This window comes from Schistocerca americana, chromosome X (genome assembly GCF_021461395.2).
Source record: "Schistocerca americana isolate TAMUIC-IGC-003095 chromosome X, iqSchAmer2.1, whole genome shotgun sequence".
In the NCBI taxonomy this organism is placed as follows: domain Eukaryota; kingdom Metazoa; phylum Arthropoda; class Insecta; order Orthoptera; family Acrididae; genus Schistocerca; species Schistocerca americana.
In genome coordinates, this window is record NC_060130.1 from 223,594,429 (window position 1) to 223,612,962 (window position 18,534).

The 18,534-nt window shown below is 42.3% G+C and overlaps 1 protein-coding gene across 1 annotated transcript in view; it reads left to right on the plus strand.

Annotated features, from left to right (window-relative positions):
- LOC124555932 overlaps nucleotides 1–18,534 on the plus strand; it is a 72,254-nt gene that overhangs the window by 32,632 nt on the left and 21,088 nt on the right. The window lies entirely within an intron of this gene.

Consider the following 18,534-nt stretch of genomic DNA (forward strand, 5'->3'; position numbering starts at 1 on the left):
GACATGGTCGTAAATACCAGTAAGTTGCTACGCAGTCGTATATGGTTGTAATATTTCATCTAGCACTGGTTTAAAAGATAGGGAATCCGCTACTTCGTTCCCCATAGAAAAAAGTAGACAACGAGGAAACAGCTGTCTGAGGACGCTAATTCTTAATGACTGTTCGGTTACAAAATTACTTCTGAGCAAAGGACGAATAATCATTTGTAGGATAGTACGTTCTTTTGTGGTTTGAGTGTCTTCTAAGTGTCTCAAAATTATGTTTCGTCCTTCCACTGGAGCAACAGGTTGAAAAGAAATGCTATATCATGATACTGTTTATACAGTGCATTCATGTCACGAAATTGTTACTATTGTTAGTATGATACATCCACGCAGAAGGAATCTGTCAGACTTTAAACTATTTATCTGTATATTACGTATACTTTATTGTCCTACCAGATATAGACTGGCACACTCAGATGTTCAGGACGGGTAGTAGGGACAGAGCATCGCGTAATATTATACTGAGTGCACTATCCGAAAATTACCTCGAGCAATTAAACAGAGAACCGACTCGTTGAGATAACATCTTGGACCTATTGATAACAAACAGACCCGAACTTTTCGACCCTGTAAGCGCAGAGTAGGGAATCAGTGATCCTAAGGCCGTTACAGCATTCCTGAATATGGAAGTAAATAGGAATATAAAAAAAGGGAGGAAGGTTTATCTGTTTAGCAAGAGTAATAGGAGGCAGACTACCTAACAGATCAAAACGAAAATTTCTGTTCCGACACTGACAATGTTGAGTATTTATGGAAAAAGTTCAAGGCAATCGAAAAATGCGTTTTAGACATGTACGTGCCGAGTAAAACTGTGAGGGACGGGAAAAACGCACCGTGGTTCAACAACAAAATTAGGCAACTACTGCGAAAGCAAAGAGAGCTTCACTGCAAATTTAAACGCAGCCAAAACCTCTCAGACAAACAGAAGCTAAACGTTGTCAAAGTTAGCGTAAGGAGGGCGATGCGTGAAGCGTTCAGTGAATTCGAAAGTAAAATTCTATGTACCGACTTGACAGAAAATCCTAGGAAGTTCTGGTCTTACGTTAAATCAGTAAGTGGATCGAAAATGCATATCCAGACACTCTGGGATGATATTTCTCTGCCTCGTGGCAGGTTTAAGTAGCTCTAAGTTCTAGGGGACTGATGACCATAGATGTTAAGTCCCATAGTGCTCAGAGCCATTTGAACCATTTGGGATGATAATGGCATTGAAATAGAGGATGACACGCGTAAAGTTGAAATACTAAACACCTTTTTCCAAAGCTGTTTCATAGAGGAAGACCGCACTGCAGTTCCTTCTCTAAATCCTCACACGAACGAAAAAATGGCTGGCATCGAAATAAGTGTCGAAGGAACAGAAAAGAAACTGAAATCACTCAACAGAGGAAAGTCCACTGGACCTGACATGATACCAATTCGATTCTACCCAGAGTACGCGAAAGGACTTGCCCCCATTGTAACAGCCGTGTACCGCAAGTCTCCAGAGGAACCTAAGGTTCCAAATGATTGGAAAAGAGCACAGGTACTTCCAGTTTTCGAGAAGAGTCGTGTAGCAGATGCGAAAAACTATAGACCTATATCTCTGACACCGATCTGTTGTAGAATTTTACATGTTTTTTGATCGCGTATCATGAACTTTCTGGAAACCCGGTATCTACTCTGTAGGTATCAACATGGATTCCGGAAACAGCGATCGTGTGACACCCAACTCGCTTTATTTGTTTATGAGACCCAGAAAATATTAGATATAGGCTCCCAGGTAGATGCCATTTTCCTTGACTTCCGGAAGGCGTTCGATATAGTTCCGCACTGTCGCCTGATAAACAAATTAAGAGATTACGGAATATCAGACCAGCTGTGTGGCTGGATTGAAGAGTTTTTATCAAACAGAACACAGCATGTTGTTCTCAATGGAGAGACGTCTACAGATGCTAAAGTAGCCTCAGGGACCATCAATATATATAAATGACCTTGTAGATAGTGTCGGAAGTTCCATGCGGCTTTTCGCGGATGATGCTGTAGTATACAGAGAAGTTGCAGCATTAGAAAGTTGTATCTGCAACGGATAGGCACTTGGTGCAGGGAGTGGCAACTGACCCTTAACATAGACAAATGTAATGTATTGCGAATACATAGAAATAAGGATCCTTTATTGTATGATTATATGAAAGCGGAACAAACACTGGTAGCAGTTACTTCTGTAAAATATCTGGGAGTATGCGTACGGAACGATTTTAAGTGGAATGATCATATAAAATTAATAGTTGGTAGGGCGGGTGCCAGGTTGAGATTCATTGGGAGAGTCCTTAGAAAATGTAGTCCATCAACAAAGGAGGTGGCTTACGAAACACTCGTTCGACCTATACTTGAGTATTGCTCATCAGTGTGGGATCCATACCAGGTCGGGTTGACAGAGGAGATAGAGAAGATCTAAAGAAGAGCGGCGCGTTTCGTCACAGGGTTATTTGGTAACCGTGATAGCGTTACAAAAATGTTTAGCAAACTCAAGTGGCAGACTCTGCAAGAGAGGCGCTCTGCATCGCGGTGTAGCTTGCTGTTCAGGTTTGGAGAGGGTGCGTTTCTGGATGAGGTATCGAATATATTGCTTCCCCCTACTTATACCTCCCGAAGAGGTCACGAACGTAAAATTAGAGAGATTCGAGAGCGCACGGAGGCTTTCCGGCAGTCGTTCTTCCCGCGAACCATACGCGACTGGAACAGGAAATGAAGGTAATGACAGTGGCACGTAAAGAGCCCTCCGCCACACACCGTTGGGTTGCTTGCGGAGTATAAATGTAGATGTAGATGCAGACCAGTAAGACCGAATAAGAACTGAAGGCTTATTATCACGCTCATGTGTGTCTTAAAATTTCCTGGTGAAATAAGTAATTGACACACCTGCTTCTTTCCTTCGATGATGTTTCTGCTGCTTTCCTTCGATGATGTTTCTATATAACTACTCAGCAAAACATTACCTTTCCGGAGACAAGATAGTGATCACGCTTCCGAAACTTCCGAAGCAGATGTTCGCACACTGAGCTGTAAACGATACATAAGTAAAAAATAAGCCGGTGACTAGTTTAACACATTCAGAAGACAGTTATATTACTAAGATGAAACTAATGCTTGGCCAATTCCGATGGTGCAACGTCAGTCACACAGTCTTTGCGACTTGTATTATTTGAAGAGAAACCTAGTATGAAAGAGATGGTTCAAATGGCTATGAGCACTATGGGACTTAACTTCTGAGGTCATCAGTCCCCTAGAACTTAGAACTACTTAAACCTAACTAACCTAAGGACATCACACACATCCATGCCCGAGGTAGGATTCGAACCTGCGACCGTAGCGGTTGCGCGGTTCCAGACTGTAGCGCCTAGAACCGCTCGGCCACTCTGGTCGGCTATGAAAGACATGCTCTCCGGAAATTTAGAGGATCTTTTTATCCGATTAGTGGACTAATGCACCACTTCCGTGAATCTCGTTATCATCGGATATCCTGATACACATCCAATGATTTTCATCGTTCACATTTCCTGGACTAAATACCGCACAATCTACATTGTACAGTGATGAAGATGAGTTTCGGAAGACTTTTGATCACGTGAAGAAAGGAGTTTATGGGGAGCAAATAGTGTTCAAATGTGACAACTGTAACTAACGCTGAGGCATTAAACATAAAATGTAATGCTAATTCCTGCTAATGTTCTGAAAACTTACGTGGGGATGTGAGGTTTTGGTTAATCGCTTACCTTTAAAAGAATGATATTGCGATATGCCCAACGAAGTGTTTCAATTTCAAATATCCTGCTATCGAGATAAGGTTGTGTGAGTGTTTTCCAGTGAAGCAAAAACTACTGAGATTCCTTTTACCAAGACCGACAGCGAAACGATGATCAGCAGAGCGTCTGATAGTGTTTCCGTCTGAAAAATTCATATTTTCCAAAATGCAGACACTACCTTTACGATACACTGAATGTTCTTTGTGTTCAAAATGTTCAAATGTGTGTGAAATCTTATGGGACTTAACTGCTAAGGTCATCAGTCCCTAAGCTTACACACTACTTAACCTAAATTATCCTAAGGACAAACACACACACCCATGCCCGAGGGAGGACTCGAACCTCCGCCGGGATCAGCCGCACAGTCCATGACTGCAGCGCCTAGACCGCTCGGCTAATCCTGCGCGGCAATGTCCTTTGTGGCTCACATTCTGACATACAACTGTGTAATCATATACCTCTTGTTCCTGCGTCTACCGCCAAAGTCTGTAAAGTTCGCTATCACGGTAGTGACGTATCCTGTTCGTGTCTTAGTGGTGGAAGAAATTTTGTCACCAGAATTTAACCACCGAAGGGGCAGAGAGCAACCGGCACCAAATTTTGTGTGCGTGTTTGGTGGTTATGGGCGCTCAACGGCGAAGTTATCATCGCCCTTTCTCGTATTAAAAGTTACGAATGTGGCACCAAATTTTATTTCTCAACCTGTGAATCAAAGTCTAGGGATTAATGTAGAACCTTCTGCCCTTTCTAATAATGTGACTGCATATGGTACTGTGTTTCATCCTGTATGTGAATAGCACATATGTAGGCATTATGTTACTAAAAATTGTCTGAGCAAAAGTGTCCGGACGATACTATATTATGCGGAATTGACCACTAGCTGTCACGAGAGGCAGGCTGACAAGCGTTAACAGTAGGCAGGGAGAATTATGTTGTCAGCATAGCAGCATTATCAGCGGAATGGGTCGTTCAGGAGATCTTGGTGACTTCTAACATGTAGAACCGATGTCACCTGCTTAACGAATCCATCTGGATCTTTTCAAGCTTCCTCCAGCTGCCCAAGCTTACTCCTCGTGATGCGACTGTCAAGTGGAACCGAGGAGGAACAAAAACAGCTAAACCAAGACCACAACGACCTCATGTACTGACTACTGACGCACAGGGACTGTCGAACATTGCTGAGGGTGGTTGTAACAAATCTCACGAAACCAGCAGAGGGAATCACTCGTGAGTTCCAAGGTGCTATCAGCTGTCGAGATGGCACATTAAGTGTGCATATGGAATTAAATAAAATAGGGTACAATGGTACCAATGTCAGCGCTAAGCGACGGTTCAGGGTCGTGTAACGAGCGACGACAAGGGACAGCGGAAGACCAGAAATTAGTGATTTGTAGTGATGAATCGCGCTGTACACTGTGGCAATCCGATGGTAGGGTTCAGGTTTGGCGAATGCCTGAAGAACATTATCTACCAACTCGTGTAGTGCCAGCGGTGAAGTACGGAGGAGGTGGTGTTATGGTATGAGAGGGCTTTTCGTGGTTAGGGTGTAGGTCCCTTATTGTGCTGAAGTGAACGCTAAATTCGAAAGGATACGAATATATTTTACAGCACTGTGTACTGCGAACAGCAGAGGAACAGTTCGGAGACGATGACTGTTTGTATGACATGACAGTGCACCCCGTCATAAGGCAGCATCTGTGAGGCAGTGGCTTGAAGACAGTAACAATCGATAAATAGAACGGCCTGAACCCAATGGAACACGTTTGGGATGAATGAGAACGCTGACTTTGCTCCACATCCCTGCATCCAACATTACTACCTTCTCTGGTCTCGGCTCTTGAGGAAGAATGCGCTGCCCCTTCTCCACAAACATTCATGTACCAAGTTGAAAGTGTCCCAAGCAGACTTCAAGCCGTCATAAAGGCGAAGAGTAGGCATATCCCATATTAACGTCACTGACATGTGTTCGAAAATTTTGATACGATAGTGTATGAGTGATCATAGTTGTTTTCGATACTGCTGTAAAGTGAGACATAATCCTCCAAGCATTCCTTTACATATAACTTTATTTTATGAAAAAAAATTCAGATTTCATAATATGTAATAAAGTGATAATATGTCATAACCGCTTTTCTGTCTGCCTAAATTTCTATCTTCTATTCATAAATCCTTAATTTTAATATTTTCATTTCTTAATTACCTTTTAAGTTTATAAGTACTTAAAGCTGCAATATTATTAATCCCTATGACAAATAAGGACTATCAAATAAGTTTCACATTTTATTTTATTTTTATTTTTAGTTACACGTCAAGTTCCATAGATCAAATTGATGAGCAAATCTCCAAGGCCATGGGACATGTCCGTACATACAATTACAAGATAAAAGTAATACCAGATAAAAATAAAATGTTTATGAACCCGAAAAAAGTCAAGCCATAAGTTTACGTAAACGCAGTCAACAATACAACAAGAATCAGCTTAATTTTTCAAGGAACTCCTCAACAGAATAGAAGGAGTGACCCATGGGGAAACTCTTCAGTTTCGATTTGAAAGCGCGTGGATTACTGCAAAGATTTTTTAAATCTAGTGGTAGCTTATTGAAAACTGATGCAACACTATACTGCACGCCTTTCTGCACAAGAGTTAAGGAAGTTCGATCCAAATGCATGTTTGATTTCTGCCGAATATTAACTGAGTGAAAGCTGCTTATTCTTGGGAATAAGCAAGTACTGTTAGCAAGAAATGACAGTAAGGAATATATACAAAGTGTTGGGGTGGGAGTCGGGAAAGGTCAAGATTTTACACAGTGATAGAATAAGTAATTCTGAACAAAAATTGTTATATGAAAATAGGTCCACAAATGCTTCGTTAGGGAGGTATAAGTATTGGAAGGAACTTTAATTCTGAAAAACTGATGTGCACAGAGTGAACGTATACGCAATACAACCGGACCGTAACGTGACTTTCTTGTAAACAATGCACGGGTACATGCCATGTTGTCCGCAGCTCGTGGTCGTGCGGTAGCGTTCTCGCTTCCCACGCCCGGGTTCCCGGGTTCGATTCCCGGCGGGGTCAGGGATTTTCTCTGCCTCGTGATGACTGGGTGTTGTGTGTTGTCCTTAGGTTAGTTAGGTTTAAGTAGTTCTAAGTTCTAGGGGACTGATGACCATAGATGTTAAGTCCCATAGTGCTCAGAGCCATTTGAACCATGCCATGTTTACGCTAAGCAACCTACCATGTATTATGGTTATGTGACGTACGTAGTACAATCAGGCGTTGTTCGAGCATTGTGTAGTGTACCGGCGACGGATAGGTTAGCTGTGTAGTGTATGGTGTTAACTGTGTTCGTACAAGCGCTGCTAACAATGCCACACGTCTACAGTAATGAGGAATACGCAGATATGTTAATGGCTTCTGCGACGGTAGTACTACCGCTGCAAGAGAAGTAAACCGCAGGTGCTTCCTACACGACGGTTACCTGATCGCAGGGTTTTTACCAAAGTATTTATCACTTTGCGTGCAACAGGCTCTCTTCCAAGCAGACATTTTTCGTCTGAGCGTTCACGTCAACAAACTTCGCAAAAACAGGAAGAAAATATCACAAGTGTTGAACGAACTCCCGGTACGAGCAAAGGAAGAATGTCCCTGCGTAGGAATGTCCCACAGACACGTGTATGGGAAACATTACATGCAGAAAAGCTGTATCCGTTGCACATATAGCGCGTCCAAAATCTCCACTTTGGCGACAAAGCCCAACGATTTCAATTCTGTCGCTGGGTAATTGAGAATAGTCATTTGCTTCCATACATAATATTCACTGACGAAGCCCAGTTTTCACGACATGGAATAAACAACACATAAAATAATCATCAATGGTCATGGGAAAATATACACTCTTCAGTGGATAGCTATTTCCAAGTTCGCTTTGCCATAAATGTTTGGTGCGACGTGGTACGTAACATTTTGATAGTTTCATTTATTATCAGTCAACGATTGACGCGAGAGAAGTACCTGCATTTTTTGTAAAATTCATTTGTGGAAGTATTCGAAGACGTTTCTTTAGCCAAGCGAACTGGAATGTACTTCCGACATGACTGTGGCCCTCCACATGTTACCTTACGTGTGAGAGACCATCTCAATCGCACCTACCCTAATCGCTGGATTGGCCGTGGCGGTGCTATTAACTGGCCACCAAGATCACCTGACCTTACCCCTACAGATTTCTATTTATGGGGCTGGATGAAATTAGAGGTGCACAAAGCGGAGGTAAATACACGAGATGAACTGCATCGTCACACCATGGACGTTGCTGAATTGATCAGGAACCAACAACAGGCAATTGAACAAGCAACACAACATGTTATCGTTAGAGCGCAAAAGTGCATTGACGTTCATGGTGGGATATTCGAACCTGTTCTGTGAACTGTACAACATCTGTACGATAAGTGTTAAAGCCGTTTGTAAAAGACATGGTACGTAATTTTTCAACTGAATACATGTAACATGCATGTTGTAATGCCTTATGTACTAAATGCAAAGTATATAAACATTATGCAAAAATGTGTAACATAACTGTACTTCTCTGTAACATTGTTTTCAAGAAAAACACGTTACAGTCCAGTTGTATTGCGTATACGTTCACGCCGTGCACATCCATTTTGCAGATTCAAAATTCCTTTCAATACCCATACCTCCCTAACGAAGCATTTGCGGACTTATCTTCATACAACATGTTTTGTTCAGAATTACTTGTACTATTACTGTGTAAAATATTGACCTTACCTCCTCAAAAACCCTGAATATTGAGAGGCCAGTGTCAAAATACCCAGGCTCGTGAACAGGGGTCGAGAAGAGGTTCGTGAACTTACACTACCTATTGCGAGAACCACCCGTTTCTGAGCCAAAAAGTTACCCCAAAATATAATACCATACGACATAATCGAATGAAAATAATCTTGTTGAACGATTACTCACTTCAGATACCGTTCGAATAGTAAAAATGGCACCATTAAGTCTTTGAACAAAATCCTGAACGTGGGCTTTCTGAACACATAGAAATTTGAACTGTTCAGTTTCACTAATCATATGCCCATTCTGTGAAATTAAAACGTCAGGTTTGGTTGAATTGTGTGTAAAAACTGAGTCTTATTGTGATTTTTCGTTAGTTTACTTTCTACAAGCAATGACGTTAGGTCATGAAGTGCACTATTTGAAACCGATCCAATGTTGCACATAACATTCTTTCCTACCAAGTTAATATCATCAGCAAACAGAAATATTTTACAGTTACCCGTAACACTAGAGGGCTTATCACTTATATAAATAAGGAACAGGAGTTGCCCCAACACTGATCGCTGGAGCTCCCCCCACTTGACCATACCCCACTCAGACCCCACATCACAGCCATTCCCAAGACTGTAAATGATGACCTTTTGTTGTCTGTTGCTAAAGTAAGTGGTGAACCAATTGAGAGCTACTCCCTATATTCCGTAATGGCCCAACTTCTGGAGCAATATTTTGTGATCAACGCAATCATACGCCTTAGTTAAATAAAAAAATATGCCTAACGTTCGAAGCCTTTTGTTTAACCAATCCAGTACCTCACAGAGAAAAGAGAATATAGCATTTTCAGTTCTTAAATGACTTCTAAAACCGAACTGTACATTTGATAGCAAATTGTGTGATATAAAATGATCAGTTATCCTTACATACGCAGCTTTCTCAATAACTTTATCAAACACTGATGGCATAGAAATAGGACTGAAATTATCTACAATATCCCTTTTTCCCTTTTCGTAAAGCGGCTTTGCTACTGAGTATTTTAATCGTTCAGGAAAGTGATCATTTCTAAAGGATATGGCTAAATACAGGGCTAACATATGCAACACAGTACTTTAATACTCTACCATCCACGCCATCATGTCCATGAGAGTCCTTAGTCTTCAGTGATTTCATTATTGACTCAATCTCCCTCTTGTCTGTATCACAGAGAAGTATTTCAGACATCAATCTTGGAAAGGCATTTGCCAAGACAGTTATATGATTCCATGTGGAAACTAAATTTTCATTTAATTCACCAGAAATGCTCAGAAAATGATTGTTAAATACTGTACATATATTTGATTTATCAGTAACAGAAATATTTTTACTACAAAATGACTTTACACCGTCGACCTTGTGCTGCTGACCAGACCCTTCCTTCGCAACTGACCTATGGTTTTAATTTTATCCTGTGAATTAGCTATTCTATTTGCATACCACATACCCTTTGCCTTCATAATAACATTTTAAGCACATTACAGTACTGCCAGCCGGAGTAACCGAGCGGTTCTAGGCGCTACAGTCTGGAACCACGCGACCGCTACAGTCGCAGGTTCGAATCCTGCCTCGAGCGTGGGTGTGTGTGATGTCCTTAGGTTAGTTATGTTTAAATAGTTCTAAGTTCTAGGGGACTGATGACCTCAGAAGTTTAGTCCCATAGTGCTCAGAGCCATTTGAACCATTACAGTACTGTTTGTAATGGGCTACTGCAGCTTGATTGTGCCTATTTCTAACATATTGATATAATTCTCGCTTTGTTCTACATGATATTCTTATTCCACTAGTCAGCCACCCAGGCTGCCTTTTACTGCTAGTACCCCGTTTATAACGCTCTAATTGAAAGCAACTCTCAAAGAGCATGAGAAATATGTTATGGGAAGCATATTATTTATCATCTACGTTGTCGGCACTGTAAACATTTTACCACTCTTGTTCCTTGACAAGGTTCAAAAAAACTCTCTATTACTGTTGGATTATCTTTCCTACACAGTTTGTAATTATATGTGACATTTGTTTGAGTACAAAAGCCGTTTAGTGTTAAAATTTGTGCATCATGGTCTGAAAGGGCATTCACCGTTTTAATAACAGAATGCCCATCGAGTGATGAAGAATGAATAGAAATATTGTCTACGGCTGTGTTACTGTTCCCCTGCACCCTAGTTGGAAAAAACACGTCTGCATCAGATCATATTAATTTAGGAGATCTACCAACATCCTTTTTCTTGCACCATCATAAACAAAATTTATATTGAAGTCACGACATAAAATTAATTTCTAGTACTTCCTATAAAGTGAATCAAGAATCCCCTCTAGTTTGAGCACAAATGCTCTGAAGTCAGAGTTAGGGGACCTATAGACAACAACAATTAGAAGATTAGTTTCACTAAATTCCACTGCCGGTGCACAACATTCAAATACTTGTTCAGTGCAGTGCCGTGATATGTCTATGGACTCAAATGGAATACTGTTTTTACGCACATAGTCACTCCCCCATCCCGCAAGGAACGCCTTGAAAAACAGCCAGATAATTGTATCCTGGTAAAGGAAGCCACTGAATTGTGAAAATTTATTTAAGTGGTGCTCCGATATGCCAATAATTGCAGAGTCAACATCTATAAGCAGTTCACTAACTTTATCTCTAACACCTCTTATATTCTGATGAAATATTCTAATTCCTTCTCTACTTGGAAACATGGCGTCCTCTGCAGGAGAGCCCTTAGTTAGAGGGACTTCCTTTGAGCAGGTATACCTATCAGAGTCATAATAAAAAAAAGGTGCAGATGTAATACCAACTACTACAGGAATTTTTCCATGAGTGATCCCTCCACCACCTCCCAATACGCTGTCAACTATAAGATTTGCCAGCCTACAGTTTCATAATGTGAAAATACAACCTCTCTTAGTAACTAGGCGGCAGGTCGTTTGTAGACGACAGCAGATAAAATAACACAGATAAAAATTACTGTCCTCTCTGGTTTGGGCTCTTGAGGAAGAATGGGCTGTTATTTCTCCACAGACATTCACACCCCTCATTGAATGTGTCCGCAGCAGACTTCAAGCCGTCATAAATGCGAAGGGCAGATGTATCCCATATTAATGTCGTCTAACATGTGTCTGCATACTTTTGATAAGACGGTGTATGTGCGTGATCATAGTTGTTATCCTCATTGCTGTGAAGTGGGACACAATCCTCTAAGTATACCGTTACAAAAAATACCAATCCCTAGTTCTTGCCACACTGAAGGAAGCACGTAATTGTCTAAACTATTTCCACAGCCACCGTCTATCACACTGCTGTCGTCAAAAATTAAAGTCTCGAACAAAGTTCAAGAACAAAAGGCACCAGAGCATTGCGCCACCTACAGAGAACGTCACTGTCGCTAAAATACAGTCTCCTCAGTGTCGTATTGTAGGTATTTCCCAGGTCCACACACATACATTGAAGTGTCACGTGTTTTGCCATAACTCGTCACTCCATAAAAATTACTTTCACAGGTCAGCAGACTAATGGCAGCGTTGTTAACACTATTCAGAACGACGTGGTGCATGTGCTCTTCCCGATAACCTCGTACCACTAAAAGCGAGTCCTGTCGCCTTTAAATACACTGAAGCACCAAAGAAATTGGTATAGGCATGCGTATTCAAACACAGAGATATGTAAACAGGCAGAATACGCCCATATAAGAAAACAAGTGTATGGCGGTTACTGCTGCTACAACGGCAGGTTATCAAGATTCAAGTGAGTTTGAACGTTGTGACAGGTGACAGGTGACACGTACGTAAGCATTCTGTCTGATCACCTGCATCCATTCATGTCCATTGTACATTCTGACGGACTTGGGCGATTCTAGAAGGAATTGCTACGGAGTGGCTTCAGGAACACTCCTCTGAGTTTAAACACTTCCTCTGCCACCAAACTCCCCAGGCATGAACATTATTGAGCATATGTGGGATGACTTGCAACGTGCTATTCGGAAGATACCTCTACCCCCCTCGTACTCTTACGGGCCCTCCAGGATTCATGGTGTCATTTTCCTCCAGCGCTACTTCAGACATTAGTCGAGTCCATGCCACATCGTGCTGCGGACTTCTGCGTCCTCGCGGGGGCCCTACATGATATTAGGCAGATGTACCTGTTTCTTTCACTCTTCAGTGTAGATCTGACTCTTCTCTCTGAAACGGAGCTGTAACGGAAGTCCTCTAAGGCACTGACAATGACGTCATTCAGTACACTTTAGAATTATGCGTTCCCTATTAGTTATGCCTACAAGTGTTATGACTGGATGGATGGATCGGTGACATGTCCATTTTCCACGATAACATCACCAACACGGGATTTTGACACATGTAGCTTCTGGCAAGTGTTCAACACTTCTTGCATATGTTAACGCATTGCCTCCTAGTTCGTAACATAGGGATATGCGACAAATTCACGTTGGTCTGGTATAAAAGCCAGCCTGAGCATGGTTTTCAGGCGGTCTTCGGCCATTGTTTCGACAAATCTAGGGCTGATCCCTGATCACTGGCTCCGAAAATGCGATAGACAGAGACAGACACTGAACAACCCTTACAGATGGCCCACACGGCATCCCTCCCTTAGGTTATGTGGCGCAGTGGTTAGCACAATGGAGTCACATTTTGGAGGACGACGGTTCAAACTGGCGTCCGGTCATCCTGATTTAGGTTTTCCGCGATTTCCCGAAATTTCTTTAGGTAAATTCTGGGATTGTTCCTTTGAAAGGGCACTGCCGATTTTCTTCCCAATCCTCCCCTAATCCGAGCTTGTGCTCCGTCTCTAATGACGTCGTCGTCGATGGGACGTCAAACGCTAATCTCCTTTTCCTCCTCATGGGTATTCCATCTCGAGCTCGTCGTTTGCCAGCCGCTATGCCAGTCAAGACCAGAAGAGACGGTGCAGTGTGTAAGTGACGTTGGATTTTGTGAGATTATTTGTGTAGCGATACGTCAGATGGGTAATCACCCCTGTAATATATTGCGGTTGGTTAAAATGAAGTTACGACGAATTCTTCGTTGTGAAGATGATATTGGTGTAGAAGATGAATCATTCACAAGTTTTCTGTTACCTATTATAGTGAAAAACAGGTTAGAAACAGATACTGTTGTAACACTAACATGTAATTAAGATTCTAGTGATGATAATGACGAACACCTTTGTAATTAAGATTCTAGTGATGATAATGACTAACACCTGTCTACAAGCGGTAGTGATACGGCAAGGCCGGCCGCTGGTGGCCGAGCGGTTCTGGCGCTACAGTCTGGAACCGCGCGACCGCTACGGTCGCAGGTTCGAATCCTGCCTCGGGCATGGATGTGTGTGTTGTCCTTAGGTTAGTTAGGTTTAAGTAGTTCTAAGTTCTAGGGGACTTATGACCTCAGCAGTTGAGTCCAATAGTGCTCAGAGCCATTTGAACCATTTGATACAGCAAGTTCGAGAAGAGGTGATGGAAGCAACGAAATTGAATTCCAACCTTTTCGTGATACGAAGTTTAAAGTCGAAAGTATCATCAAGGTGTTTGGTAACAGCACAATAAGGAATACGTATGATGATTATCACGTCAGTGGTTTCATCATACATGAAAGCTCCTGAAAAGGTACTCTAAACCGAAGTCTAAAAGCAATATTAAAAGAGTACTGGACTATGTGGCAAGGTAAAGAGGAGGGAACATAGTTTTGAGATGAAATCGTACTCTGCAGTTCAGTATCATCAATCAGCGTGTAACAGCGAAGTTTTATGAAGCGCGAGCATGTGGTTCTTCCGTTCATTATTGGCATTTACAACACTGGGCACTGGACATAACCAGAAATCTCGGGTGTGCAGAATTTACAGCGTCACTGGTATTTATTACTAATTTTAAAAACGAGTTTAAGATAACATGACGCCATACAACTGTGCTCCAAGCACGAAAAGATAAGGAGGACGACGAAGAGGTGTTTGAGAGAGCTCAAACGTTTGTTGCTGTAGTCAATGCGCATATCACGACAAAAAACATTCAGGTGTGTTCTGTGTGGAACTTTAATTATAATCAATTCCACAATGAGTTTTCTTCCGAAAGAACGCTAGCCATGAAAGGGGACAGAAGCGCTATACCGACGTTGCAATCAATTAACAGTGACACACACAGCTACAAGATCGATGTTGCCACCAGTATATCAATGCAGTGACGATTGACAGACAAACTCTATATACGGTCGAAAGAACCAAATGGAAACATTGGAGCCCGCGTTTCGAGGGGAGAAGAACGATGCCTTTCGTAGATGTAAGTGTGAGTGGCAAGATCACGAAAGAACATCTGAAGATGTTTTTTCTGTCACTGTCGAATCCACATTACCCGCCATTCACTAGTACTTTGTGACTGCTCGTATGGACACGAGGATGAACAAGTGTTACTGGAAGCCTCTGGAGGAAGAGATGTAGCTTTAAAAATCATTCCACCTAAAACTACAAAATATGCACAACAGCTGGACGCGTATTGCTTCAGGGAATGTAAAATATATGCCAAGAGAATAACAGACTCTCTTAAACTACGTCCCAGGAATATGCAGCCGAAATTGCATGGCAGATTGTTTATCATAAAAACATATTGTGTCACAATTATCTAAGGAAATATGAAGGTTGATGGCTCGTGACATGTGGCAGATTGCTGGCTACGATATTGGTGAACGTGTCACTGACGTGGCGTTCAGCACTGATATTATAGAATGTGCCGATATGACACTGCTTTGGGCGTTTTATTGAAAGTCTTCACCTGCATTTACACTTAAGGTATCTGCATTGCGTTTGGCTCCTACAGTGATATCTAGAGCAAGTTTGCAGGATCTTGCAGGAAAACGATACTCACCAGCACATTGGGAGGTATGTAATGGTCCTGTAACCAAAATTTTGATCAGAAATGTTCGTTAGAACACAAATGCTTTCCTTGTGAGCTCGGATGGCGGCTACGATTACACCATTCGATACTGCTGAAGCAGCTCTAGTATAGATTTCATCAGTCCAAGTGTCTGGCGAATGATGGTGTGTCAGTATGTCCTCAGCCCACGGCCAGACGTTTGCAGAGGGGGGTCGGTGGGTGGAGGAGGGGGGGGGGGGGTGCGAGCAAATCTGGAAAACATGCTGACCAGGGGTAACAAGCAGACATCCTCTGTATCGAGGTAGGCGAGAGCAGTATTGGCAGAATGCATTCTAGCGTTACCTTGTTGAAAGATAACGTCATGGGAACCTTATAGATAGGGCGCAGCCTGCAGTCTTAACACGTCAGAAACACAGCGGCTGCTGTCCAAATTACCGGCCTTACAAACCAGTGGTAATCGTGTTGTATTGCCAATGGCACCCAGGTGCTGAAACCTCATGTCTATAGCAAAAGCAATGCGGCAAAGTTGGATTTGCAACCCACCACGCGCAGGATGTTGCACACACTGTAGACGACATGCTGCCATTTACAGACGCGTCTAGGGAAGCCACAACGATGGTCGCCGTCGTGTTCCAGATGTCGCCTGACTGTCTGTGTGCGTACTTGCATTGCTGCAAACAAGTCCATTTCCTGGCTCAGGCCGCCTTCATGTATGTATGTTACATTCGTTTTAAAAATTCAAGTGCCTTTTTCTCGCTGCAATCATTCTATTTGTTACAGGCACGTTTCCCCTTTTACAGTAAGGCATCGTGAGTATATTTACTCTGGAAAAATAGAGTTTTGTTTTCATATACGATACTTATAGATTAGGAAACAGTTCACTGAATTTGTACATAAATAAATTAGTACTTACAGTTATCGTTTTTTCTGGCCTAAATGTGCATTTCGTCTCATCTGGTCATAATTTAGAGGCCGCACTGTCACTTCACGTACAAAACATCAACACATTTTCACGTCACGAACTTTTAGTCTCGTAATTGGTGTCTCTTTTCTTACCTGTTTGCGTAACTATTGCCAGCCTAACGAAGCGCACGATGTAAACCTAACGGCTGTACATCTCTCTCTCTCTCTCTCTCTCTCTCTCTCTCTCTCTCTCTCTCTGTGTGTGTGTGTGTGTGTGTGTGTGTGTGTGTGCGTGTGTGTGTGTGTGTGTGTGTGTGTGTGTGTGTGTGTATGTGTGTGTGCGTGTGTGCGTGTGTGTGTGTGTTTGTGTATGTGCGTTTGTTTGTTTGTTTATATGCGTGAATGAAAGTGTCTTTTTTTTTTTTAGACGTTAATATTATGTTAAAACATTAGGGAGAGTAGGATTGTGGCTAGTGAGGGAGGGGTCCTTAGAAAATAGAATTTCATTTAATAAGTGCCACAGAGTGGGTAAAAAGTTCTTGGCGCTCGTATGATTCGAATTTTTGCCTAGAGGCTACTTGGAAGGTATCAGGGAATAGTGAAGGGAAGTGAGTTGTGTGGCATTAGCCTGTTATTCAACGGTTTTATCTGTTGTCATGTACACGTGTGCTTTCAAAAAGAGTTTTCTTTTCGGTTGAGTGTGTGATTTTTTTTATGTGAAATTTTTCTATCAAGTTTCCAACGTCTCTTTTATTGTGTGTTGAGATTATTTTCATCTCTTCTTCTCTAGAGGTTGGTGTGTGATTATGTTCTCTTTGGTGCTGTGCAAATGTGGGGAATTTTGTCCCATAATACCAGTCTCATATGTGTTCTAATATCAGACATCAAACGTTCCATCTATGTGTCCCACTTACATGCGATCACGTTACCTACATTATAATTGCTACATACTTTACGTACCTCCTTGTATAAGTATACGTCTCTTCTCAGTCTTGGAATGTTTTTGGATACAACTGTCTGTTACGTATGATACGTTTATGCCTTGTCTTTCGGAAATGTTAGTGATTTTATGTGTAATTTTGTGGTTGTATGCCATCGTGCACCATATTGCGTCTTTGTTTATATTTTACTGATTATTGTGTGTTGTTGTTATGGTACTGAGTGTGCGTGACTGTGACTGGTCACGCTCTGTTGTTGTTTGTGACTTTGTTTTTACTGTTGTTGTTTTTCTGTTACACTACCGGCCATTAAAATTGCTACACCACGAAGATGACCTGCTACAGACGCGAAATTTAACCGACAGGAAGAAGATGCTGTGATATGCAAATGATTAGCTTTTCAGAGCATTCACACAAGGTTGGCGCCGGTGGCGACACCTACAACGTGCTGACATGAGGAAAGTTTCCAACCGATATCTCATACGCATACAGCAGTTGACCGGCTTTGCATGGTGAAATGTTGTTGTGATGCCTCGTGTAAGGAGGATAAATGCGTACCATCACATTTCCGACTTTGATAAAGGTCGAATTGTAGCCTATCGCGATTGCGGTTTATCGTATCGCGACATTGCTGCTCGCGTTGGTCGAGATCCAATGACTGTTAGCAGAATATGGAATCGGCGGGTTCAGGAGGGTAATACGGAACGCCGTGCTGGATCCCAACGGCCTCGTATCACTAGCAGTCGAGATGACAGGCATCTTATCCGCATGGCTGTAACGGATCGTTCAGCCACGTCTCCATCCCTGAGTCAACAGATGGGGACGTTTGCAAGACAACAACCAACTGCACGAACAGTTCGACGACGTTTGCAGCAGCATGGACTATCAGCTCGGACCACGGCTGCGATTACCCTTGACGCTGCATCACAGACAGGAGCGCCTGCGATGGTGTACGCAACGACGAACCTGGGTGCACGAATGGAAAAACGTTATTTTTTCGGATGAATCTAGGTCGCATCCGTGTTTGGCGACATCGCGGTGAACCCACATTGGAAGCGTGTATTCGTCATCGCCTTACTGGCGTATCACATTTCAGGTGTGTTACGACCAGTCTCTCTACCCTTCATTCGATCCCTGCGAAACCCTACATTTCAGCAGTATAATGCACGACCGCA